Source organism: Peromyscus maniculatus, chromosome 1, assembly GCF_049852395.1.
Source record: "Peromyscus maniculatus bairdii isolate BWxNUB_F1_BW_parent chromosome 1, HU_Pman_BW_mat_3.1, whole genome shotgun sequence".
NCBI lineage: Eukaryota > Metazoa > Chordata > Mammalia > Rodentia > Cricetidae > Peromyscus > Peromyscus maniculatus.
Window position 1 is genome coordinate 161,556,562 of NC_134852.1, and position 17,311 is coordinate 161,573,872.

At 52.1% G+C, this 17,311-nt stretch overlaps 1 protein-coding gene across 8 annotated transcripts in view; it reads left to right on the plus strand.

The window, feature by feature from the left end:
• The first annotated feature begins 11,708 nt into the window (after window positions 1–11,708).
• The window catches only part of Ahnak (AHNAK nucleoprotein), a 129,851-nt gene continuing 124,248 nt past the window's right edge, over window positions 11,709–17,311 (plus strand). For 4 of the 8 annotated variants that reach the window (XR_013047237.1, XR_013047236.1, XM_076559245.1 and 1 more), the window contains exon 1: window positions 11,709–11,870. The gene's annotated coding sequence lies outside the window, so the exon portion shown is untranslated. Of the gene's footprint in view, window positions 11,871–12,903; window positions 12,950–14,764; window positions 14,943–17,311 lie in introns of those variants that run through there. The other 4 variants (XM_006995222.4, XM_076559230.1, XM_076559234.1 and 1 more) reach the window with 3 other exon arrangements.

Sequence of the window (17,311 nt, forward strand, 5' to 3'; positions counted from 1 at the left end):
CCCTGTCCTGTCCTGCCTCCTTTGTGAGTGGTGGCTTCTTCAAAGTTGTAGCCTGTGCCTGAGGCATCACTGGCAGTCAGAAGTTTTCAGAAGAGAAGGAGTAGAGGCCTGGCCTCGGTTTTGCCTTTCCTGCCCTGCTTCCCCACACTGATGCTCTTGTAGCTGGGAAGATGGGGAACAGCCTGGGTGATGACATGGGGCTCGGTTACACCAGATTCTTAGGAATTGTGTTGGAGAGAGTGTCTGCTGAGGACGCTGAGCCATGGAGTGGCTCACGGTATGCAGAGGAGGTTTTTGTCATAGCTGTTGTCTTCTGCATCTGTAGGGATTGGGTTCCTGGAGTCACCTCACGTCCTTGTCCTCATGCTCAGACACTTTATGTAAATGGTGCAGATGCTTTCATAGGACCTACACATATCCAGTGCAGTTAAGTGCTCTACAGAAAATAATGGTGAGAAAAGACCTGCTCAGGGTGTAGGTAGTTTTGTTGGATGTGGGTGTGCACATGCACTGTGGTCAAACCCAGGGCCTTAAGCATACTAGCTCCCCAGTTCCCAAGTGTTGGAAAGGCTTATTTCCTCACGGGGTGGGGTGAGTGGGTGGGTGGCACTATCCAAGCCTGCTGTTTAAATGCTACAAATATACTAGAAGACTAGCTATTTGGGATAGACACTTGTTTCTTGGCTGTGGATCAGCTCTGGTCATATCCTTTTTTTTTTTTTTTTAAATTTTTTTTTTTAATTTATTCATTATGTATACAGTATTCTGTCTGCATATATGCCTGCAGGCCAGAAGAGGGCACCAGATCTCATTACAGATGGTTGTGAGCCACCATGTGGTTGCTGGGTATTGAACTCAGGACCTTTGGAAGAGCAGTCAGTACTCTTAATCGCTGAGCTATTTCTCCAGCCCCATATTCTTTGTTTTAATGGTGTGTGTGTGTGTGTACACAATGCATGAATATGAAGCTACCCCAGGAGGCCAGAAGAGGGCGTTTGAGCCCCCAGAGCTGGAGTTATAGGTAATTGTGATTTGCCCAATGTAGGTTCTGGGAACTAAACTCAGGTCATCTGGAAGAGAAAGCGCTCTTAACTGCTGAGCCATCTTTTAGCTTCCGGTTTGTCTCTGAAACAGTTCTTGCTATGTAGTCCAGGCTGGCTTCAAACTTAAAACCCTGCCTCAGCCTCCCAAGTTTAGAATTAAAGGTGTCGGTGGGTGCTACCACCCAGGGATTGGTGTCTGCTTTCTAATAAGGGAAGTTCAGGGGTGGTTCACAGGAACTCCAGATAAACACTGAGGTGTCACATCCAGTAGGTGTCACTCTGAAGCCTGGAATACCAAGTCATTGTCATTTTTACCTCATATTCTACTGAGGCCAATAGCTACTATTAACCCCCACTTGGAACTTGATTTTAATACATTTTAAGGATTTTTTTTTAATTTTTTTTTTTTTTTTTTTAAAGATAGGGTCTCACTGTAGCCTGGACTAGCAGTGATCCTTTCGGCTTTCCAAGTGCTGGAGTTACAGGAATGAGCTACCATATCCAGATGTTTCCCTAAGTTTAATAGCTCACATTAGAAATTAGAAACAGCTGGGGTGGTGGTGGTGGCGGCGGTGCATGCCTTTAATCCCAGCACTTGTGAGGCAGAGGCAGGCGGATTTCTGTGAGTTCGAGGCCAGCCTGGGCTACAGAGTGAGTTCCAGGAAAGGCGCAAAGCTACACAGAAACCCTGTCGCGATAAATTTGGAAAAAAAAACCCAGAAACTAGGCTGGGTCCATACCTCAGTGTGGTATGAGAGTGCTCGTCTAGTATCTATGATGCCCTGTGGTCAGTCCTGTACTGCATACATTGGATGTGGTGCCATATGCCTGTAATCTCAGCATCCAGAGGGCAGAGGCAAAACTGTTGCAAGTTTGAGGCCATTTTAAGTATTGCCAGATCACTCAGTGCTACATAGTGAAACTGTTTGTAATTAGAGGGCAGAAGGGCAGGTTTGGTGTCACCCACCCTTCTGGAAGAAGAGGCCAGCCTGGACTACCTGACAACCTATGTCAAAAAGCAAAGGGATCAGAGACTAGTAAGTGCAGAAAGTTGCCTTCGATCATCTCTGGTACAGGATTTTGTGTTTGGGTTCTCTTATCCCATCCTTAGTCCAGGCATAGGAGAAGGATCTTGGAGGGATGAGGATAACCTTACCAGGGACAGGACTATTTCGGATCTGGGTGTTTGGGCCTGCAGCTGGGGTTTTGTAAAGGAGTGGGTGGCTAGTGAGAACTCTAGTTTGGAATCTGCATGGCTGAGGATGGGTTGGTTCTTGCTCCAACGCTGCTCCCAGGCAGCACATCTTGAGTTGGATCCAAACTTGTCTCCTGTGCAGTTTGGCCTCCTGGATATTCTCACAGTACTGGATGCTGGTGTGGGGTGTGTCTGTGTCTTTGTTGCTGGGGCCTCACTGAACCTGTCAGACTCCTAAATTCCATTTCCCACCCCACCCCTCTGCTTGTGCAGCCTTCACTCTGTGTCCGCTTCAACTTCCCAACAGCTGAGGCAAGAAGGCCACCTGTGTGCCTCTTCAGGGGTGGCCTCTTCCTAGGAGGAAGGCCTGGCTGTAGAAGGGTGGGCTTCCTTGGGGTGGGCCAGGGTTTGGGCAGCAGGCTGCCTGGTAGCCTTCTTGGTCTGGACTGGAGGTGTGCAGGGACCCTCACCTTCATCCTCCCTCTCTGAGGCTCCCTCTCTGCAGGAAGGGTGACTCATCTGCATGTCCTGCTTCATGCTTCTGATACTGGTGGTTTGGTGCAGGGTGCAGTGTGGCCAGGTTGTTAGGTAAAGCCTGTACCTGGAGACCAGTACACACAGCCGAGGAGAGGATAAGGAAGGCTGCTGGGATGGGCCCCTGGGAAGGGTTAACAGGAGTTTCTAGTGTGTGTGTGGGGGGGTGCAGCCGGGGAGCACATCTGGGCTTAGTTCTGTCCCGCCCTGCCCTGGGGAGGCCTGAGTCACCACAGTGCCAGCCTGGCCTTCCCCCATCTCAGCTTGGGCTGGAGGTATTGTGTTAGAGCCTAGTCTGCCTCTGCCATCAGCCACCAATACAAGTGTGAGCCTGTGAATGTTTCTGGGTGCTAGGTAGTTTTCCCTGTGTGCCAGGGGCTCCATGCCACCAGCCACTGTCTAGAGTTGGCAGCACTATGCACACAAGCTGGCAGAGTTGGGGGTCAAGGGCAGAAGGGGACGGGGTGTTGGGAATGGGTCACCTGAGAACACAATAGGATCTTGGAAAACTAGTGGAATGAGGGAAGGAGGCCATTGTATCCCCACTTAATGGGCAGACTCAGAGCTCGGAGGGAGGTTGAAAAAAAGAGGGGTCAAGGCCTAAAGTTGCAGTTGACTCAGATACAATCTTTGCAGAGCCTGGAGTGTGAATGGGAAGGCAGAGCCTTGGCTTAGTTTGTAGATAAGCCAGTAGATACTGGTCATAAGCAGCTATTTTAGCTTTGCTGGCAATTCTGCATAAGTCACTTATTACAATTAAAATTTTTTAAAGTTCTTCCAAGATGGACCTAGATTGTCTTTTTTTTTTTAAATTCATATCTTGCTCTGAGCCAGATCTGGACAGCTGCTTCTCACTGGGTTGGACCCATCCCACCAGCTGCCCACATGCCCCAAATGTGCCACTTCCCCCTTTGAAAGATGAGGGGGGTGCATACTCGAGTGTTGAAGAGGAATGAAGTGCCTTGAGTGCCCCACCCAGGCATTTCTGAAATTAAGTTTCCATGGCAACCAGCACTTCTCAGAACTCAGAATGTCCCTCCGTACATATCAGATGGATTGTGGTAGGTGGCTATAGCTTGCCCAGACTCTTGCAGTGGGAGACTAACAGTATAGTGTAACGTCGTCATTTGTTCTGGTCCTCTGTGTTTAGATATAATTAAGGGTACCCACCCTGTTTGCTTCCCTAATGCTGTGCAGCTGAAATATTGATGCTCCTGAAAGTTAGAGATGCTGCCACCTGCTCCTGTCTGTGTGCTCTAATCAGGCTGGCATGGCTCCCAGAGTAGACCGTTTCTTACTCCAGTGAAATTCTGGGATGTCCTGTGCTCCAGTGCCTGGGGCTTGGGTAGAGACCCTTCTCCAGGGGATGGCTGTAGAGTATTACTGTTCACTTTAATTATAAGAGGAAAAATACTTTGGGTATTGTAGTAGTGGTTCATTTGGATATCTCATTTTCTGCGTCCCCCTCCAGTAGTCCAAACCCCCCTTTATTTCCCTGATTTCCACAGGAAGCCTGTAGATTTTTTTTTTTTTTTTGAAAGAGGGTCTTAGGTAACTTGGGCTAGCCTTGAACTCATACAGCAGGGAATGACCTTGTTCTATTCTCCCTTCACCTTAGTGCTAGGATCCCAGGTGTGTGATACTGTGACTGGATTATATAATGCTGGGGAACCCATGGCTTTGTGCATGTTCAGAAAGTTCTCTACCAATTGAGCTACATCCCCACCCCTGACTGTACAGATCAGGAGCTGGGTGGCCAGACTGTGGCACTATTTTCTGATAGGATCTCCCATGGAATGTGCCTCTATTTCCAGCTGTCCCATCCCCGTGCAGAAGCAGCAGCTGTCATGTGAAAGCGTGGAGCTGGCTCAGCCCTTTTGCAATTATCTGGCTGGTTCTGCCAGGACTGGGGGTGGACAGTGAGGATGGGCAGAGCTCATGGTAGTTGGGAGCATGGCAGGGCAGGAGGGAGCTGGTGGAGCTAAGGAGAACCGGCTCTGAGGGCTGAGGAAGGGTTGTCCTGGTCAAGTGGGAGGAGCAGAGAGCAGCTGAGCAGGAAAGGGAGACAGAAAGGCTTCCGGCATAGGAAGTGGGGCATTGAGATGGGAGGACAGCTTTGTAGATGCAAGGGAGAGTTTTCTAGCGGGACCCTAGCCAGTCAGGGAGATCCTCATTTCCCCTGACTCACTGCAGAGCTATAGTCCTTTACCATGTGGTGCTTGAGTCACCCGGTTACCTAGGGTGTTGGCTGCCTTATGGTGGCAGAGCCTCTGCCTGGCCCCGCCCTGTCCCACCCATTCCCATTCATTTCTGCTGTTAGGACAGGGGTTAGTAAACACACCCCTTTCATCCCACTCTCTTCAAATAGTAACTATCCATTTCTTTGACTCAGCCTTACAGAATGTACCTCACTCAGGGACTGTCAGAAAAACCATCTCAAGTCATCCTCTATTTCACATGTGAATGAACTGGAGCCCAGAGAGGGGAAGTGACTTATCACACATACTTCCCAGTCTCAGTTCTCAGAGCCGAATCTGAGTCACCTTTACTCCTAAGTAGGAGAACACTTCACTGAAGCTGATGGTAATTACAGTGGACACAGAATGTAACTTTTGGAGGACAGAGAGGGGGTGGCTTCCAAAGGTTCCAGCAGCTCCATGCTCTGTGCTAAGAAGCCTAGAAGTGAAGCAAGTCCCAGGGCAGGGTCAGCTACAGCAATAAGTCTGGAGTGGGCAGAGGGCACAGGGTGTAGCAGAGGCAAGACTGAGTGACAGGAACCTCAACTATGCGGTGACTCAGGCTCTGGGCAGCCTAGGCCCTTCCTTCTCTCCTCGGCCTGATCTCCTTAAGCTGGGCTTGGGGAAGTGTGAACAGAAGAGGGAGGAAACCCGGGCTGGCATTCCTTTCCCCAGGAAGGCAGAGGAAGTTGGAAAGCTGGGTTCCGGGGAAGAGTCAGGGCTGGTGTTCCCCAATCTCTCTGTTCCTCCCTGTCCCTTTGGGGAGGACAGCAGGCTGGGACAGTTCTGATCACTCCAACCCCCTGCCTCTGCTCCTGTTTACAGCTCTACCTGCCTGTTCTGCCTCCCGCCTTCCCTCCCCTCTCCCGAGCAATCATGCTTTGCCTTGATTTTCTCTTCCCTGATCTCCCACAGCATCCCCATGCCTGAAGTTTGCCTGTTGCTGGTGTGGGTACTCACCCTTCCCTCTGTTCAGCTCTTTTCCTTTCTCTGGGATAGTCTTTCTAACACTTCCTTCCAGGCTTCTGTCTCTGAGTCAGCCCCATCATCCTTAACCAACTTTAACTTGGACTCCACTTGGGCCTAAAGATTTCATTAGGACCCAGTGCCATGGAAGGTTTCCCTACATTTGAGCAATTCAGGAAGTCCTTACTTGAAGTTTGAGGTTAGTTACAGGCTGAGATTTGCACTGAACGGGGGAAGAGCGATCTTAATTTGGTTAAGAGGGAAGAGTTCAGAGTTTGAGAATTGCTTAGGAAATGTTTAGTTTCCAGAACTACCCAATTGGTTGGCTGGAAGAGACGATAGATTAGGAAGAGCTCAGAGTGAATGGAGAAGGGCCTGTTTAACAGGGTCCACCAGTCCTGGGCTGGGTGGGTGGAGGTAGGCTCTGGGAGAACCCCATGGCCCTCAGAAGAGTTGGCCGTTGTTTTTCTGTGTCTAAGTGTGCCATCCAAAGGGACCTTCAGTGTGTGTGTGTGTGTGTGTGTGTGTGTGTGTGTGTGTGTGTGTGTTATGTTTCTAAAGAGACTGCAAACCGACAGCATACTTTTGCTTCCTTTCTGGGACCACACTTGAAAAGCTGTTGGCTTTTTTTTCTTTAATGTACTGATTTCAGAAAAAGGGACTGTGGCAAGAAGGGAGGGGAAGGGGAATCCCCTGGCAGAGGGCCCATCCACAGAGCTCCCTTTGTGGTTACTATGGAAACAGGCATAATAGGAACAAAACATAGGCATGTTGCTTAGCAACCGAGGAGCTACAGGTTTGTCACACACACATACTCATAACTCCTTCATTTCAGGGAACCCCCCCAGGGTAGGAGCGTCATTTCTGGAAGCTGGGTTATCCCAGTGATGAGTCCTAGAGCTCATGAAGCTTTGCCTGTGAGTCTGGAGGACTGAGGTGTAGGTACCTCTGATACAGTGCCAACCTTCCAGCTGACCTGAACCCAGGCTGCTGTTGACAGGAGTCTGAAAGCTTGATGAAAACACGGGTTTCCTTTTCAGTGTTAGAACAGAGGAGACTCTTAAAGTGAGCGTGGTGTGTGTGTGTGTGTGTGTGTGTGTGTGTGTGTGTGTGTGAGAGAGAGAGAGAGAGAGAGAGAGAGAGAGAGAGAGAGAGAGAGAGAGAGAGACATGCATCTGACATTGGGTGTGGGACAGCGGAATAAAAGGGTAGAAAACAGAACTGGCAGGGAACTGAAGACAAGGTAGGGGTTGTGAGACATTCCTTCTGGACTGTGGCTGTAGGGCAGCGATTCCATCCTGCTGAGTTCCCTCTTGTCTACTTCACTGACACAAGTCCTTGGCCCAGTGTTGGATGGACAATAATGTTTGTGCAGCTGCAGCAAAGTAGGGGAATTGTTCCCTGGGGGTTGACAGTCTGGAAAAGATGTGATAGAGAGGCAAGACACTTGTACAAAGAATAAGGATTTTAGAGCCAGTTATCCCGAGAGCACTCCTGAACATGTCACTGAAGGCTGAGGATATACCTTAGTGGCGGCGTGTTTGCCTAGTATTGATCACTAGCTGGCTTTGATTATTAGCATCACAGCAAATAACTTGTTTCTGAGCAATTGCTGCATGTCTGCCAGTGTGCCCCCCACCCCAGCACACGAGGAGGAACATCCCTTGTCTTTTGGGAGTGTAAATGTGAGTGGGAACTTTAATTTTTCCTTTGCCAGCTCTGTGACTGTAGGTATTTCAGTAACCCCTCTGAGACCATTTCCTCATCAAGCACCTCTCTCTCAGGGTATGTGAGGACTCAGTGAGCTGATGGGCGAAAAGAGTCACATACGGGCTGGAGAGATGGCTTAGTGGCTAAGAGCACTGACTGCTCTTCCAGAGGTCCTGAGTTCAATTCCCAGCAACCACATGGTGGCTCACAACCACCGATAATGAAATCTGGTGCTGTCTTCTGGCCTGCAAGGACACATGTAGGCAGAACACTGTATACATAATAAATAAATCTAAAAAAAAAAAAAAAACCAATTAAATGTTTGTTTTAAAAAAAGAGTCACATACAATGGCTGTTAGGGTGGGATTTCCACGGAAAACTTTTGTGTGTGTGCTTTTTTGAGACAAGGTCTCACTGTAACCCAGGTTGGCTTGGAACTAAATAGTCCAAACTGGCCTGGAGCTCAGCGATCCTCCTGCCTCACCTCACTGAGCGTTCAGATTACAGCCATTGAACTGTCATCACAGTTCTGGAAACTTGAAAACAACCCCTTCCTCCGGGCTAGTTAGGAATCCCAGGTCTGGTTCTAATCGAACTATCATGATCTTTAAGGAGCTGGGTCGAGGTTATCCCTTCTCTGTTCTCTTGGCCTGGAATGGGACAGGAGCCAGTTCCCAGAACTCGGCCCTGACCAGGTAACCTTGGCATGTTTAACCCTGAGTGAAGTGTCTGGACAGTGATCCCTGTCCTGCTAACTGCTCCAAAAGCCAGCATTGCCCTCCTGCCTTCTTCCCTGTTGACCGAGAGGGTGGCCAGAGCAAACAGTGGGGCAGTACCATTGGCTCAGAGCCCAGGAAGCTCGCTGTCCTGAGAGGACGGACTGAGGACGGACGGACGCAGCTGAGGTGACTGATGCTCACATCCCTTCCTTTTCTTCTTTCTCTCCTGTGCCAACCTCCTTCCCCCTCCCCCACCCCACCCCACCTGGAGTGCTCCTTGCAGATACCCAGTGTCTCTGGGCTTACATCACATCATAGCCACCTTCCTGAAAGCCCTGGGATAAATGAATCAATTTCCTTTTGAACATTAGGAAACTTGTTCTTCCAAGGAATCAAATGAAGATTCATTTCAAAGTGAAAAATCTGTTGGTAAATGATTAACTGGTGACTTTTGGGGAGAGTATCTGAGTAGAGAAAAAGGGAGAAATTTACTTTTTGTTTTTTTGAAACAAGGTATTATGTAGCCTAGGCTGACTTTGAACCCTTTATGTAGGCAAGGTCACAGATGACCCTGACTCCTAGGGGTTGGGGCCAGACAGTCTCAGAGTGTACCACGAAACTAGGCAGTTCAGTTTTTATTGTTCTACTTCTCTGTATTGCTTAAATTTCAAGGGTTGGGATGCAGCTCAGTTGTACAGTGTTCATTTTATCATGTAAGAGGCCTTGGGTTTGATTCCTAGCACACACACACACACACAAACAACAAAGACCTAACAAATACCCCTCATCACTATGGAGCATTGATTTTTTTTTTTTTTAATGTCAACAAGGATTACCTGGTTTGCAGAGTACTTTATCTTATTCTTGGTCTATGTTTAAGGAAAAAAAAAAAAAGAAATAAATGCTATTTATATGTAGATAGGGTCTCACTATGTAGCCCAGGTTGGCCTCAAACTCACAGAAGTTGCCAGTTATTGCCTCTTGAGTGCTGGGATTAGAGGTATGCACCATCATACCTGGTTCAATAAATGTATGCATACGGATTTAAAATGAGTGAAATCAAATGTCTTGGTGTGGTGAACATTTGAGAGGCTGAGGTGGAGTTGCTGTACACATGAGGACAAACAAACCTATATTGTGAATTCCAGGCCAACCTGGGCTACATTGTAAAACCCCATTTCAATAAATCACGATTAAGCCGGGCGGTGGTGGCACATGCCTCTAATCCCAGCACTTGGGAGGCAGAGGCAGGTGGATCTCTGTGAGTTCGAGGCCAGTCTGGGCTACCAAGTGAGTTCCAGGAAAGGCACAAAGCTACACAGAGAAACCCTGTCTCAAAAAACCAAAATAATAATAATAATAATAATAATAAATAAATAAATAAATAAATCACGATTGATTGAGGGCTAGCCTAGGAGATGACTCAGCCTGTTAAGTCACTTGTCACCAAGCCTGATGACCTGTTTGATCCCAGGACCCACGTGGTGGAAGGAGAGAACCAACTCCAAGTTGTCCTCTGACCTCCACATGTGCATGCACACTAAATAAATAAATTCAAGAATGACTGGCTCTTGAGTTTTTTTTTTTTTGAGTTATGTTTTGACCTGATCCTTACTGTGCTATCTCTGGTGGCCTGGAACTCACTACTATGTAGCCCCTAGTGAGTGCTGGGAAAGGCGTGGATTTTTTTTTTTTTTTTTTTTTAAGGTTGAGCCTATGACAGACAGTGTGCTCGTGATGATGTCTGGTAGGGTTGAGTCACCAGATGAGAGAGAGAGAGAGAGAGAGAGAGAGAGAGAGAGAGAGAGAGAGAAAGAGAGAGAGAGAATGTTAGTGGCCAATTCTCTGCTTTGCCTGTCTTTACATGTCCATGCCTGTCTGAATTTCTGCCTTGTTTCTCCACCTTGGCGCGTCCATCATACGTGTCTGTCGTCTGTCGCTCCCTGCTGTTGCGTCCCCTCCCCCCCACCGCCTGTACCCTGTGTGGTAACTGGACCTGGACACAGCCCCCAGGGCTGGCAGGAGACTTGCCTGATATTTTTAGCCTGTAAACATGTTTGCCATTTCAGAGGACAGGGCAGGGCTGGTCTCAGCACCAGCCCACTCATGATCTTGGAGCGAAGGAGCTCCTACCTCAGGCCAAGGTCTCGGTTCTCCAGCCTGAGGTCTCTTGGGGCATTTGGAAAGGAAGGGAAACTGGAGTGGGCAGTTGGGGAGCCACTTGCCAGGGAGGGTAGAACTCTTGGGGAAGAAGAAAAAGGGAGGTGTGTGGGGAGGATGTAGCCAGAAGGTCCCTGCAACCCCGTCATTAAGCATTTAATAAAATCCACATCTAGTTAGAAGTGGCTGTGGGAAATGGCCGTAAACTGGGGAGCTGAACAACTTGCAAATGGGAATATGGGGGAGGGGCCGCGGGGCAGGAGAAAGACCGAGGAGGCAAAGAAAAAGCTGCATGTTGGGTTCCCCAAGGTTAGTGCGGCATGGTGGCCCACACCTTTAATCCCGGGAAGCAGAGGCAGGCGAAGCTGTGAGGCTATCCGGGGTCTAGCCAGATCCAGGACGGCCGGGGCTACATAGACTGCTGCCCTCCAGACAAAACAACAAAACCCCCAAACAGCATGGGGACAGTGTCTGCAGAAGAGGGTGAGCAGCCTCGTGACTCACTGGTCCAGGGGCTGCAGGCCTGACTCTGGGGTCGCGGCACTGGCTGAACAGCACCGTGATATGGTGCAGAGGTGATCCCATTTCTAGGGGTTGGGGTCTGAGTCTGAAGAGTCAGCATGTTTTGTAGAAGGAGATGAGAGGGCCTTGAGAAAGTCTGAAGGTGAGAAATGGGTGCGGCTGCAAGAAGCTTGGGAACCAAGACAGGAGGCGAGGGCCTGGGACTGAAGTGTCTAAGCTTGGGAGAAAGCTCAAAGGTCTGTGTTGAGGCTGGAGGTCGAGGCTGAATCATCTGAGCTGCTTGGCTCTTCCTGCAGAAGGGGTTGACGCTGAATTCCAACTGCGAGGGTGAGCCCCTGCACTTGCGTGCTTCCAGGAATTTCTTGCCGGTGGAAGCACACACTGCTCAACCTGGGGTGGGAAGATCCAGACCCGGGACAGGAGCAATAGATGGGATAGGGGAAGGGAATAGGCGACGCCTCCTCGTCCCTGAGCCCCCTCGCCAGTCTCCCCTCACCAGCCCACTCCCGGGTGGCTTCAGCGTTGGTCTCGCTCTCGGGTCCCAGCCCTGCTCGGGCCCCGCCCGGCCCCGCCCTCTCCCCACAGCTCGGGGCAGACCCGCCCGAGTTACAAGAGCCGCCTCCGCGCGCGGGGGCCCGGCCACTTGGAGCAGCTCTGCCGCGGGGACTGCACTGTCCGCCCTGCCAGACCCGCCCCGACTGGGGCTCGCCGTCGCCAGCAGTCACAGCACTGCGACCTCGGGCCCTACGCCGGCTATGGCTGCGTCCTGGGACTGAGCCCGCAGGTAGGGAAGCGAAGCGCAGGGTAGTGCGGTCTGGAGCTAGGGCATGGGTGGCCAGGGGAGGGAGGGACTCGGGCGACGTGCATTTGCGGTAGTGTCACTGCGAGGGTTCCAACAGTTAAGAGCAAACCCGGCCGCCTGTGGCTGCCGGGGCAGGAGACGCGTCGCGCTTCGGGAGTGGAGCTCTCTCCTCCGGAGTTGGGGCACAAGTCGGGCTAAGTTAGAAAATCGCTTCGATATGTGCTTTGATGCGCTTTATGTTTTTTTCCTGTGGGCGGACTGTCGTCCCAACTGCTCTGCAGGGCGCAGCGTTCCTGGCCTGGTGGCCCCTGTCCCACCCCTTCACTTTGGGGCGGTGGCTCGGAGCGCTGCTGGGTTCCTATTCCATGTTTACTGGAAAAGTTTTCCGAGATCCCCGTCGCAGTTCTCCCGCCCCTCCGGCGCCCCTCCACCGCGTACCCCCTCTGCTGTCCTTCGCGGCTCTCCACACCTCCGCCCCGAACTCCGCGTCCGGAGTCCCCTCAGCCCCACCCTGCTCTGTACCACCAGCCTCTCCCTTTCTGGCTCCTAGGGGCGCCTTCAGCAGCTCCCCTTCAGCCGCCCCGCCCTAGTCTTGCCCCTCCGTGTTCCCAGACCCAGAAGACTCCCTTCTTCCTCCAGGGCGTCGGAGCCTGGAAGTTTGCAGCGCGCCTCCCTGCGGGATGGGTGGGAGTGGGGGTGGGGGACATAATTAGGGAGATTCCTGCGCTGGAGTGGGCGGGGAGGGGGGCTGTGCAAGCGACTCAGTCCCCAGAACCTCCCTTGCTCCTTCTAGAGGCGGTGCTTTCTCCCCACCCCACCCCACTCCCAAACTCGTCCGGGCGGGATGGCCCCCGCCCCAGCGCCTGGCTAGACGCCAGCAGCCTGAGGAATGTAGTGGTTGGAGCCGGTGACTAATTCAAACCAGAATTCGGGGGGGGGGGGAGGAGTGGTGAGGGGCAAAAGGGAGGGGGAAAGGGGCAGTGAGTAGGCGGTGGGGGCCAGAGCGCTGGGCGTAGGTGAAGGACTTCACTGCGCTCTCTGGAACCCTCCACTTTTGCTGTGTGAGCCAGCGGAGAGGGCGGGGGCGGGGGGCGAGATCCTGCTGTGGGGTTGGAAAGGCAGCATGCTTAGGGTGTGTGCAGAGAGCTGTGTTATGTAAGGCTTTCCCATGCAGGGAGGGGATGTGCAGTGTGCAAGGGCCTGGGCCTCCTTTGGCCAGAAGCCCCTTCCAGTGCCAGGGCGGGTTTGGGGGGAACACAGAACCTTGGTGGTGCTGGGTTGGCAGCAGGGCTAGCTGTACTTGGCGGCGAGCATTGGAAGACTCTTAGAGGGGACCTGGGGATGTCCTACAACTCAAACTGGGCCCCGACAACGTAGAGTGTTAACGGTGTGTGCGTGTGTGTGTGTGTGTGTGTGTGTGTGTGTGTGTGCGCGCGCGCGGGTGCTTGTGTGTGTGTGTGTGTGTGTATGTGTGTGTGTGTGTGTGTGCGCGCGCGCGCGCGCGCGTGCGTGTTTGCCTTCGCCCTCTGTCACTTCTGCACAGTCTGAGCACAGAAGATTGCACGAACAGGGCCTGCGTTGGCTCTCTGGTTTGGCAGGGTGTGGCCCTGAGCTGTCTTCGAGGCCACGAGGTGCTCCCGGGGTGCTTGTATTCTCAGTGTTCCTGTTCTGGGGAGGTCATCTGTAGAAAAGCTTCCTGAGGTAGTTGGGGTCCTTGGAGAGTGACCTGGAATTCCCAGGAGAAAAAGGACCCCAGAGGTCTACTTCTGTCCCCAGAACACTGCTGGACTCCCAATAAATGGCTTTGAAACAGTCTCCCATTAAAATTTAACGTCAATGAAAGGGACCATCTCCACGGCAGTCCTTTTCTAACAGCAGCCTAACCTATGATAGGTGTTGGGCTGAGTTCACAGGATCCAGGGATTCAGCTGGTACCGTCCTCATAGGTGTGTGTGTGTGTGTGTGTGTGTGTGTGTGTGTGTGTGTGTGTAGGGCAGACAGGAAGATGCCGTGGGGAATGTTGAAGGGTCTCTACCCCTACTGAGAGTAGTTTAGGTGAACAGAACTGCTTTGGTTGTGCCCCGTGAGGGAACTCCCTGGGGTAGGGTGGGTCTCTTTTCACTTTCCCAAGCTGAAGGAACCATTAGCTTCCCTCTCTCACCTTGAGAACCTACAGGGCTAGGCCTGCATCTGGGATGCAGAGTGTGCAGACTGTGAGGGAAAGGGAACCCCTCACTTAAGGGCACTTCCCTGCTCTGAGCTGAGACATGGGGCAAGGGAGTGTGGGAAAGGACCTGGGAGCATGGAGGCTGGGGGGGCCCTGGGTGCTGATAGGGATGACATCTGGAAGGTGTCTGAACTCCTTTCTAGATCTCCTGTCCCTAAGAGGTTATGCAAAGGGACCTTGCTAAGAGAACCAGGACATTCAGGGAGACGTGTGAGTCATTCAAGGCTTAGTGTGGATAATATGGAGGTCAGCAGCAACGCAAAGGGTCTTGGCCTAGCACCCCACAGAGCTGAGGACTAGCCAGACTCGGTGGTTCAAGGGTGGGGCTCCAGGTCCAGGAAAGGGCAGGAGAGAGAGAGCGTGAACTAAGGAGCTCTGTGGAGGAAGAGTAGTGTTAGTCAAGGCCGGGATGAGCTTTGGGGCCCCCGGGTCACCTCAGATCCACGGAGGCTCTGCCTAGGGGTTCAGAGCCCCCCCACGCCTGACTCTTCAGCTCCACTTGGAACTGCCTGCCGGGTTCTGGCAGAGCACACCACTCGGAGCCTGAGGAGCTGGTCTGAGGAGTCGGGGTAAAGCTGTGGGAGTGGAGGAGTGTGTGGGGCGCTGGGGTGTGGTCACTGCCTTTTTCAGAACTTGGGAACTGCCTGGAGACAGGCAAGAGAGGCAGACTGGGAGAGCTCGTCTGACTTCTGAAGGGCTCTTTGCCTGGGTGCCCCCAAGTTTCTCTCCTTGGGGATGGGCTGACCACGTGCTTGTATTCACGTAGGTCGGAGGAAGGGAGGCGGCTGTCAATTTAGAATACGCGTTACACTTGGGCCGCAGCGGTGGTGAGTGTCTAGGGCTTTCTGCCCTCTTTACCCCCTTCTGGTGTCAGCCAGGCTCTCAGGGACTGGCAGTTCCCTGGATTTGATCACTGGCTGCTTTCGGAAGCCTTCCTGAAGATAGCGTCATCCATACCTGAGTTTGTCCAAGTTGGCCTGGGGGGGTGGGGTGGTAGTTCCCCAGACCGTTTACAGGAATGTCTGGGTGTGCTTTGACGAAGCTCCCCTTCTCCTTCTGAGCCCCAGTTTCCACTGGGGCTAAGGCTCAACCGATTTGTCTTGGGTCGGTCACTGCATTGCACCAGGGGCCATTGTTCCACTGTGGTCTGGGGCCTCCGCGTCTTTGAGTGAAGTTTGTGTTACTGCCTGTGAGAGGCTGTCCTGTTGGCTGTTCATGGGGCGCTCAGACTGTGCTAGGCCCAGATGTGTCACCTCTGCTGGCCTCCTGAGACTTGGAGGGCAGAGGCAACGACCGACCGACCGTCAGGGTACAGAGACTGCAGCTAAGGAATGAAGTAAGCTCCTTTGCCCTGAACGGGTCCAGGGCTTGAAGTTTGTGTCTGGAGGCCTTCGAGAAGGATAGGGCAGCCTTGGGAGTCCTCACAGCTGAGCAGCAAAGCATCGCAGAGCCTGTCAGGGAGCGGCATCCTGCCTGGTCCCTGGGGGCTGGAGCGGAGGTTCTGGGGGAAGGGGAAGTGCCTGGAGCTGATCCTGGCTACGTGTCCTGGCTAGGCTGTGCGTGTGTGTGTGTGTGTGTGTGTGTGTGTGTGTGTGTGTATGCGTGTGTGTGCGCGTGCGTGTGCATGTGCGTGTGCGTGTATGCGTGTGTGTACGTGTGCGTGTGCGCGTGCGCGTGCGTGTGTGTGTGTGTGTGTGTGTGTGTGTGTGTGTGCGCGCGCGTGTGCGTGTGCGTGTGTGTAGCTGCTGCCTTTTGAAGACCTGGCCCTGAGTCTTTTCGCTACATGGCCTGACCACTGGGGGGCGAACATGTAGCACCTACCAGGGAGTTGGGTGGGGCCCAGGGTCTATTCTAAATTGTAATCTACCCCCCAGGCAACTCAAGATGCTTCTCCCCTTGGCTCCCCAACCATAGGACACTGCCCTCAGAGGTGGTGTCTTAATCCCAGCCGTCTTGTCTAAGGCCAAATCTTCCTGGATGTTGTGGCCAGATAAGGAACTTCCCACTGGAAAATATAATGCTGTCCTCAGTCTCTGTCACTAGGAGAGGTGGAGAGTCCCTCCTGGTCTCCTGGACAGGGGAAGAAGAGGGACTATCCCTGCTGGAAGTGAGAATTTAGAGCTTGGGGCCCTGTGGCTTGTTCTAAGAGTTGGTGTGTGTGTGTGTGGGGGGGGGGATGTATGTGACCAGAGTAGAGAGAAGTGGAGGTGGAGATCAAGAAGCAGTCCTGGGGCTCGGGCGTGGTGGTGCACACCTGCCTTTAATCCCAGCAGAGATCGGCAGGTGGCTGCTTTAGAGGTCGGTGAACAAAAACCCCAGCATGATGGGGAGTCGGAGGCTAAAGTGAGGAGGCTAGTCAAACTTCCTCCGGGTAGGAGCTATGGGCTGGGTCAGCACCGCCTTCTCCTTCTGTGGCAGGTAGCACGGCCTAACCCTGGCAGGTGCACACATAGAAAGGTGCACACACACAGAAAGGAAGGTGCACACCCAGGGACCCAGGGACCAGGAGAACAGGCGACAGGTATCTGCTGAGAGCCAATAAAGCTCACCCCCGAGGACTGAGCTGGGAAGGGTGGGTGATGAGGCCAACAAGGGTCTCCCTGTGCCTGTGTGTGTGTGTGTGTGTGTGTGTGTGTGTGTGTGTGTGTGTGTCTCCTCTTAGGTGTTTCTCTGAACATCCCTCCAATATCCAGGCCATCTGGGTCTTGTTGGTCTAATTCTCTTTGATTGTTCTCTCCTGAAAGTTGAGGGTGCCCCCTTCATGTCTACCTAAGTAGCCTCGAGTGCCTAAACTTGAGATATTCCTGTCTTGACACAAGGTCCATTCCTGTAAAGTCTTTTGTGTGTGTGTGTGTGTGTGTGTGTGTGTGTGTGTGTGTGTGTGTGTGTGTGTGTGTTTGTTTTGGTAGGATCTCATTATGTAGGCAAGGCTATCCTTGAACTCACTATGTAGCCCAGGATGGGTTGGAACTTGCAGTGAGTGATCCTCCTGGCTCAGCTTCTTAAGTGCTGAGATTACAAATGTATGCCGTTAGGCCTGCTCTGCTAAACATTTGTTTTTCTTGTTTTGTTATTAGTATGGTTTTTTTTTGATATAAGTATGTTTTTATGAACTTGTGTGTGCGCCCTCATGCTGTGGCACATGTTTGAGGATAACTTGCAGCAATCAGTTCTCGTCTACTATGTGGGTTTTGTC